Source organism: Petromyzon marinus, chromosome 31 (assembly GCF_048934315.1).
Source record: "Petromyzon marinus isolate PM22_M1 ecotype Great Lakes invasive population chromosome 31, UKy_Petmar_22M1.pri1.0, whole genome shotgun sequence".
NCBI lineage: Eukaryota > Metazoa > Chordata > Hyperoartia > Petromyzontiformes > Petromyzontidae > Petromyzon > Petromyzon marinus.
In genome coordinates this window covers 15673847-15683290 of record NC_133697.1, presented here as the reverse complement: position 1 = coordinate 15683290, position 9444 = coordinate 15673847, and positions in this window count along the sequence as shown.

The window sequence follows — 9444 nt, the reverse complement described above, 5'->3', positions numbered from 1 at the left end:
TGTCAGATACAAGAGTCTATGGCAAAACCTGGCATTGGACTTTAACAAAGTATGTATGTTGAACTTCTTTCACACCGTACGTAAACAAAAACAGTTTTACAGAAATTAAGTTTTCGAACTTGCTGCCTGTACTGAAAAACGCATTGGGCTATCGGCAATAAGAACGTTTCTGGCAATTTCTGGAATATTCAGGGAATGGCGAGGCGCGGATGTGACTCTTGAATCTAGATCGTGATAGCTCTAGGAATCACCAATCGTGGTATCGCGGGTATTTACTCCGTAGGTATGATCCTTCACTCTGTTGCATTACTCGTAATTGCTGAGACGTGCCTGCAGGAGGTGCGAGCGATCGTGGCAGCAGACGCACACTTTCATGGCATCCACTGCGTCCAGAAGATGCCACGTGTTGTGCTTCGTGGTTGCAGTGAACTGAGGGTGGACGTTGGTGCGAGGGAGGGAGGGAGATCGAGCGAGGATCCGAGTCGCGGGAAGCAGCAACGATGCCACTCTGCTGGTACCACCGCATGCAGCAAAAACAAAACAAGGCCTGGGCTGACCCCGTGATGCCATGGGGATGAGACGGAGCGAGGGGGGAGGAGCCAGGAGGGAGGTGCCATGAACCAGGCTCTGCTGCCTGCAATGGGAGGGGCGATGGTGGTGATGATGGTGGTGGTTGATGGTGGTGGTGATGATGGTGATTGTGGTGGTGGTGATGATGATGTGCGACGTGGGGACAGGGATGATGCCTTCCACACGCCTGCCATTCACGGCTTTGTGAGCACCTCAATAGGCGCGGGGCGGGGCAGGGTGGGGGTTGTGTTTGTGTGGTGTAGGGGGGTGGGGGTTGTGTTTGTGTGGTGTGTGCTGTCCACACGCTCGCCATTCAGCGTCTCACGGCGTGCCCCTGGGCCAGGAGGGGAAGTGTGTTTGTGTTTGTGCTGCTCGAGAAGGGGGAGGGTGGGGTTGGAGTGGAGGCATGGGCTGATGCCGTGCGCACGCCTCATAGTTCACCCATTGTCGTCCCGCGGCCTGCAGCAAGAGGTGGGACGGCGGGCGGTGGGTGGGTGTTATTTTGATGGGGGATTGGGGACTGTCTGTTGCCATTCACTAATCTGTTATTTGGCCTGGAGGCTGGAGGAGAGGCGGGGTGGTGCAGCAGCAGGAGGAGGGAGGGGGCGACGCAAGTGTGTTTCGCAGGGCCGGGTATCTGTGTGTGTCTGTGGGTGTCTGTGTGTGTCTGTGGGTGTCTGTGTGTGTCTGTGGGTGTCTGTAGCCACGCGACTGCTGGGCCGGGGTGGGTGGGTGGGGGGCTCCCTCTCGTCTGGTTCGCTCCGGAGTCCTGTGCGGTGACAATTGCTCCTTATCACAAATCACGGCGCACTGCCGCCAAATCTGTTTATGTTTATATTTTTTCTCATTTGTAAAACATAACACAAAAAAACATTGCGTAGACAAAGAGGAACGTGGCGTTTAAAGAACACGAAGTTGTGTTTTGAGTTAACGCTGCGCCCGCCGCTCTGCGCGTGTCGAGTGTGCCCTGGTGAAGTTTTTTTTAATAATTGCGGTGCCGAGTCCCCGGCGAGAGTCGCCCGCACGCGTTTCGTCTCCCCTTGCGACACAGTTCCCAGCTCGTACGTTTCAGTAGCAATCTTTTATCATAAAATCACACAACTCCCAAACCACTAAGTTAAAATTAGTTACAGTCTGAACAAAAAGCACTGACCAAAGGTGGAAATCACGAGAAGACCCCAGCACAGCTGAGTGCATGCTGGCATAACCACATTCTAATAGGCGTTTCGTTTTAAATCCATCCGTGGAAATCAAACGATGTCCCTTACCGTTGCGCAGTGAACTTGTTAAACATTTCACGACGGTGCGCCATTTAACCTGTGGCGCAGCTGGAGTTAAGATGCTCTAAGCGATTGGGCAAATCTCTACAAACCACGTGGATTTTCCTTATTTAAATTCTCGACAAACTACGTGGACTTTCATTATTTAAATTATCTGCAGACCACGTGGACTTTCCTTATTTCAATGTTCTGCAGATGACGTGGATTTTCCTTATTTCAATGCTCTACAAACCACGTGGACTTTCGTAATTTCAATTTTCTACAAACCACGTGGATTTTCATTATTTCAATTCTCTACAGACCACGTTGACTTTCATTATTTCAATTATTTGTAAACCACGTGGACTTTCATTATTTCAATTCTGAACAAACCACGTGGGCTCTCATTATTTCCACACACGCCGTCGCCAGCCCAACAACTCTGCATCATTGCCCCGAGCTGTCGCGGTGGAACCACCCACTGGGCCGCCCAGTACCGGCATTGGTTGTTTACGTTATAGGTCTTTGCATTGTTTGAAGGGTAGCACATGCGGCCTGTCTGAGGGCATGTTTATGTCCACCCATGTGCGTGTGTGCGCTCGTGTGTGTGCGTGAGCGTGTCCGTACCGCGGTGAGGGCAGTTGGGCAGCCCTTGTTTTGCGGGTGTATGGAAGCCTTTGTGTAAGGCTGCACGCGTTATGCTAATCTCGGGTCTGAAGACTCGCTGCCTGGGCTCGGTATTGTTGTGATCATGACCCTGCGACAAAGCCCCTTTATGTGCCGGGGCAGGGCTGGTCAGCTGGTCCCCCTCCAGTGGAAAGAGCGGCCCAGCAATTAGTACTGTGCTTGGGCAGATGGTAAAGGAAGCTTCCACTGCTTCAGGAACGGCTCAAAAACAAGCAGCGACTTCAACAATAACCTACCCCAAAAGTCAGACAAAGGAACTTTCCCCAGCAACCGGTTTCAAAATTATATTTGTGTTGTACATGATTCGTACACGTACATGAAACGTGAGACTGGGTTGTTTGAAGTTGCTCTGTAACTTCAGATGTCGGTGGAAATGCACTCACAAGTGTCACTAATCTTGCTCCGGGGAAGAATAAAACTGGCACTGGAAAAAAAAACAAGAAAAATATCCCCCGTATAGCCTTACCAGACTGTTGGGGCAAGTGCTATTAGCGAGCACCTATGAAGGCACCACGCCCGTCCGCCTTTGTCACCCCAGTGGCGATGTTTACACATCGCACCAGGTACTCATTTGAGGCCGAGTCAACCTAGAGGAGGCCCAGGACCGGTTCAGATAATCGTCACTGGTGTTGGCTGTGATCGGGAATTGAACTCTGGTCGCCGGGTTCGAAGCACAGCACCCTAATCGCTACACTGCCGCTCCCCACTACACACGCCACCGCACACACACCACCGCACACACACAACCGCACACACACCACAGCACACACACCACCGCACACAAATCACTGCACACACACAACCGCACACACACAACCGCACACAAACCACCGCACACAAACCACCGCACACACACCACCGCACACAAACCACCGCACACAAACCACCGCACACACACAACCGCACACACACCACCGCACACAAACCACCGCACACACACACAACCGCACACACACCACCGCACACAAACCACGGCACACACACAACCGCACACACACAACCACACACACACCACCGCACACACACCACCGCACACACACCACCGCACACACACCACCGCACACACACCACCGCACACAAACCACCGCACACACACCACCGCACACACACCACCGCACACAATCCACCGCACACAATCCACCGCACACAAACCACCGCACACACACCATCGCACACACACCACCGCACACACACAACCGCAGCATCATGAGGACAACACAATGAGAGACGGACGCGGCGTCCCAAAGTGATCGCCTGCGGGGTGCTGCACTCGTCGCGCTGGACGCCGCAGGACGATGTCAGCATCAGAGTGAGTGGCTCCTCTCCACACTTTTGCTCAACTCCAGTCCTCACCACTACGTGCATGCAAAATAACGCCACTGCCACACTGAAAGCATCTGATGGGTGGTTATCACGGAAAGCTGTACGCTCGGGGGTTGAGAGGGCCGGAGTTGAAAATCACTCCCCCCAAGACTGCTCTCTCCTGTTGTGTCTCCAGGCACTCCAGGCACAAAGAGGTCCAGGCGCGGATGAGGTTTGCGAGTGGCGAGAGCTCTTCGTCGGACTAGATTCTGTGTGCGCATCACAGCGCCGGGAAGGTGTTGAACGCGAAGACGGGATGGACGCCACATCCACCTGTAATGACAATCACCAGATTGCGAAGGATGGCCATGGCTTGGGGAGGCCTTCATCTGGCAGTGGAGAGATCATGGCTGACGATGGATATTCACCTTAATCGACCCCCCATTAGGGTCTCAGTGTCCAGCCTCGGTGACAAATGTTGAAAGATGCCAGCCGAGTTCCTCGCTGACAAAGTTGCATCATCCGCACACTCCGCGTCTCTCGGTCGCAGTAACCCACTGGGAGCTCTGGGTGTTTCCCCATCTCTACGCTGTCCATGGTGCTAGAAAACACGTGCTAAACAGCACCATCGTGCCGTTTGACAAACACAGCCCGGCTCAACAGCGGCTCACCCCTCGCACCAAACTGCCGGCGAATCTCCTCCAGTCGCACACAAACCCGAGCCACGTCTAACAGCTCCTATTACCCTCGGTGTCAGATGTGAACATTTCGTTCCCTCATTAAAGTCTCAGAATTGTTTTGTTGGAACCCTCCACCACCCGACAAGATTGGCACGTTTACAAAGATGTTAATATTTACACACGCGCCAATGTATTGATCACCTTCTGGCGGTGGCTAAAAACTTCTCACGGCTAAAGTCAACGTCAACGGACATCGACGTTTCGCTCCAACTGCTGTGAGCTTCATCAGAATGTGAGCTCGGGAATCTCTCGCTACGTCATATTTGAGGCTGGAGTTTGGCGTGCAGTGCGTTGCATGTCGACCACTCGTCGCCACGCTCCCGTGAGGATGAACGTGCCACGCGCGTGCCACCCTTGCGCACCACGCTTTTAAAACACAACAAAGGGCATCGCTCGCACACGTTTCTCAAAACAAGTGGAAGCGCAAAGCACGCAGAACCTCCAGGGACAAGCAGCCCACAATGTGATCTCAGCAACACTTTCCCACTGCCGTGTGTTTTTTTCGTGACTGTATTGATGCTAAGATTATAAACGCCATGCCGCTGTGTGCGTGTTAATGGCCTGGTTAAGCGACGTGAAGTCACTGGGCCCCTTCGTGATGGTTTCGTAAATCACGCGGCTGTGTCCCGCCCGTAACGCAGCGCGGAATCGCCGCTCGATGAGACGGGAGCTGTGCTCCGCTTCCTAATCGCATCTCGTGCAACAAGTGCCCCTTCTGCCAGGTCTGTACAGCAGATGTGTCCTCCTCCCCCACGGGACCTCTCTCCCTCTCCACCAGTGTCCTCCCGGCACCACGTGGCTCAGCCATTGAGCAGCGGCTCTGGTGCAGCTCTAAAGTGAATCCGATTCGTCGTTCCCCTCCTCACTGGAGGAGCTTCCATTTGCCACTCCGCTTACCTTGGCTTTGTGGCTGGCGGGCGGCGAGGACGGTCACCGGTCATTCTCGACACACTTCTACACGAAGGCATCTCTCTGAATGCGCCCACCGGAATCTCCACCGATTGACCGCGCCGCAGCACGCGGGGTACGCATCGCGCCGTTGCCAGTGCAGCGAGGGAAAGCGGCCCGAGGCTGCCATCATTATCGGATGGAATGTGCAGCAGGGGACAGTTGTGCGATGAATTCCTTGGTCGCCATTCGGCTTTGGGATTAGCGCCACGAGTCCCCGCGCGGCGCAGTAGCCCAGCGCGCTGTCCGCGGGCTTCCGGTCAACTTCCCTGGCCGTTGTGAAAGAAAAAAAACAACTTCATAAACGAACCCCACGAGTTCGTTTTGGCAAAGATGGGCTTGATCCTAAACAGACGTTTGCAGCTATATGCTAGTTGGTTAATGGATTATTTGATTGTATGCATAATTGATTGCGGCGGCAATTGTTGAGGCGAGCAGCGGGCCAGGGGCAGCTGGAGACTGCGGGCTGGGGCGCACGTCGAACCGCATAGCCACTGACCCATGGCCGTATTGCCCCCAGCAGAGATGTAATCTTACCAGCCGGCACAGACGGCACACGCCAGCCCATTATCCCCAGCCATACATACCCTTAGATAAAGCCCTGCTCCCCCCACCGGCCCTGCCACGCCATCTGCCAGCGCGTCTGCCCGCCCGCCCGCTCGCCCGCCCGCATTCCCCCGCCTGTCGCGGGCGGTGAGCCGCCTCGCCACATGGCTCCCAACAGTAGACAGGGCGCATGCTGCTGCTGCTGCACGGAGCGCGTGCTGCGTGCCTCGACGGCCCCTCGCCCCGACGGGCAGAGCTCGCTCCGACATTGTCCGGCGACGCAACACAGATTTAATCTCATTAGGGCTTCTTAGCGCGGGGTTTTTTTTTTACATGAGCTGCATTTGGGAGAATGAATGTCTCACGAGTAATCAGATATGCATAATTAATTAATTAGCATCCTGGTTCAGTCGACGTCACCTCCTGCATGCGATGTGGTGGGTGGGTTAGGTCGATTGGAGTTTAATGTTAATATGAGGTCCAGGCGTACTCTCGCATTTTTCAGATTGTGCTTGAATTCGGGCCATGCCCTGGCTTCAGTCGACTTATACTCATCATCACCTCGTCTGCCATGATCTATCCACGACTGGGTGAAGGCCTCCCAAAGACCTCACTATCTTTCACGACAACTTGTTTCCATCTCAATCTCTCCGGCCCCTCCACGTGAGCTCATCTCATCGTCCTCTCAGGCGTGTTCGCTCCCTCTGGCTGCCGCTCTGTAATTAGTCTCGGCCACCCGTCATCGCCCCTTCGAGTGACGTGCCCCCTGCCCAAGCCCCACTCACCGCTCTGAACAGTCAACATGAAGTGTCTCTACCTTGCGTCTGTTCTCTGATGCACACGTTTCTCAAAACAAGTGAAGGCGCAAAGCACGCATGAATCTCCAGGGACAAGCAGCCCACAATGTGATCTCAGCAACACTTTCCCACTGCCGTGTGTTTTTTTCGTGACTGTATTGAGCCCTCTGCCTCGTGGAGTCATGTCGAGCGTGCGCCTCTCCACCCACGATTCTTTGCGCACTCTTCCCGTGTTGTTCCATCTATTAAACTATCAACTACGTTTTATTTATTTTACCAGGCAAGGCCTACTGGGCTATGCAGCAGCTTTTTCAGACGCGACCTCTGAGCGCGTGATGTTGATGATAAATGTGGAGGGGAAAACCGTAGGACCCGAAGAAACCTACACAGCAGCAGGCGTCAGGGTCGATATCGAACCCACGACCTCCTGTATAGCAGGCGAGGTAGTTAACATCTCTTATTGGACAGTGTCCGTGTTTCTGATTCGTATGTCGTATAGTTGGTCACGTGCACTCATTCCAATCATTCTTCTTTCGCCACCTCTGAGTTTTATTCCGACGTTCTGTTTTGCAAAACCACCCCAACAACTTGCTGGCACAAGTTCGATTCCAGTGTGTGCCCTCAACACATGGCCGAGGTGCGCACAACACTCTGACGTTGTGCGTTCCTGTTGTGTCTCTCCAACACACCTAGACGATTGTTTGGCGATCTGATGTAGCCGCTCTCAGTTCGGGGGCCTGCTTCACCTGTGGGTTCAACAGAAGCGTGACCAGATATTTAAGTGGGGGGGGGGGGGGGGCAGTGGTGAAGCGCACTACATTGTGAATCCTCCCACCCGTGAACCGGACAACCTGAGTTCAATTCGCGACTTTGGCTAACATCAGGGGCACGTGATATACAGTCCTGGCTTCCCCTACGCTTCATCAACCCGCATTGACCAGTGTAGTGAAGTATGGTCAAACAACTCCCACGAACGACACGGCATGGGGAGGTCTGCATCTAGATAGACATCGACCAGTCCCCCTGTGCCCCCGTCATGGTAAACACACGGGGGGCGGGGCAGGCGCATGGCCCTAGACATCACTCATCGCCCTCCCACAACCTCGCGCCGTGGCGCTCCCTCGCCTCGTCTAGCTGGAGAAGTTTCCGCTCTATCCGAAGCGCAACGCCTCCTGGACGGATTTAGTAAATGTGGCAACTGGCTGTGGTTTCTCGAAATAGGCCACAATTCCACTAAAACAGAGTGGAATGATGACCCAAACCGGGCACAATGATGGCTACAACTTAGGTAAAGCATAAAAACAAAGACAAAAATCCCCCTATAGGCTGAACAGCTTTTGAGGCAAGTGCTGTTAGCGAGCACCTATGAAGGCCGGCACGGCACACGAGGGGGTGGATGGTCAATACTACGCCCGGCCGCCTTTGTCTCCCCAATAGCGATGTTTACACACCGCACTAGGTACTCATTTGAGTTTGAGTCGACCTAGGGGAGGCCGATGACCGGTTCAGATAATTTAATCGTCGCTGGTGTTGGCCGTAAGCGGGAATCGAACTCGGCGTGCCGAGTTCATAGCGCAGCGTCGCGCGAGCCGCTCCACCGCCTCTGGAGTGTGTTCACTTGCACCCAGAGCCGCGACGCGGTGAGGAGCTATCTCTGCTGATGGGAACTCACTCCCGTGACGAGGACACCGCCGCTCTGTCCACGGGACACCACTGAGCGCTCTTCTCATCTCGTCGTGTGAGGCGACTTTGACCGCCAGCGGCACGCGGAGCCGCGATGGACATGGAGCACTGCTTGTACATTATTAACATTATTATAATCATCGTTATTCCGAATGTGACACGACAAATGGATGTCAATCACCATTGTCCCTGGCCTCTTACAAGAAGGCGAGGGGCACGCTGAGCTGACGTGAAGGGAGTTGCCAGATACAGGTTTAAGAGGCGGAGTGAGAGACACGTGGCATGTTCTTGTCACTAAAGTTACTCGCAGGACATCATGAGGACTGAAAAACAGAATGTCAAGCTGTTTTTATATCCGACCCTAAATTAATAATAATCATAAACATTCCATGGATTTACTCGGAAATATAAATAAAATAACAATTTTCGGAATCTTAAGGGGAGGGGTTGGTAGCTCCCCCCTCCCCTGGATCCACCACTGGATCCCCCCCCCCCACACCACGTTTTGTCGTTGTCCGTGTGGGGCTGTGTGAGGCTGTGTGAGGCTGTGTGTGTGAGGCTGTGTAGGGCTGTGTGTGTGGGGCTGTGTGAGGCTGTGTGTGAGGCTGTGTGAGGCTGTGTGTGTGAGGCTGTGTGTGTGGGGCTGTGTGAGGCTGTGTGTGGGGGGCTGTGTGTGTGGGGCTGTGTGAGGCTGTGTGTGTGGGGCTGTGTGAGGCTGTGTGTGTGGGGCTGTGTGAGGCTGTGTGAGGCTGTGTGTGTGGGGCTGTGTAGGGCTGTGTGTGTGGGGCTGTGTGAGGCTGTGTGTGTGAGGCTGTGTGTGTGGGGCTGTGTGAGGCTGTGTGTGTGGGGCTGTGTGTGTGGGGCTGTGTGGGGCTGTGTGTGTGGGGCTGTGTGAGGCTGTGTGTGTGGGGC